Source organism: Scylla paramamosain, chromosome 15 (genome assembly GCF_035594125.1).
Source record: "Scylla paramamosain isolate STU-SP2022 chromosome 15, ASM3559412v1, whole genome shotgun sequence".
Taxonomy (NCBI): domain Eukaryota; kingdom Metazoa; phylum Arthropoda; class Malacostraca; order Decapoda; family Portunidae; genus Scylla; species Scylla paramamosain.
Window position 1 is genome coordinate 20,308,792 of NC_087165.1, and position 437 is coordinate 20,309,228.

Sequence of the window (437 nt, forward strand, 5' to 3'; positions counted from 1 at the left end):
ATTTTTTTTTTCTTTTTTTTTTTTTTTTCCCTCTCTTATCACATGGGCGAGTTATATGGAGAGCTGCACGTGGTTGACTCACTGTCGAGGACCCGTGGAGGAAGCCGAGACGGGGCTGTGAGGAGTGGTTGCTGCGGTGGAGGCGTGCCGGCATGTGGCGTGTGGCGTGCTGCTGTGTGCCTGGCGGGGAGGGTGAAGCAGGTGTTTGTTTTGTATGTGTAAAGGGATGCTTTGAGTTGCCGTCATATATTTGTAATATGTATACATGCATTCATGTATGCATACATGCATGTATGTATGTATGTATGTATGTATGTATGTATGTACTATGTGTGTATAAAAAAAAAAAAAAACACTGACACATTACTGACTCCGTTCCACTCATCTACCACTCTATTTGAGAACCATTTTCTTTCTATCTCTAAAAGGATAAAAGT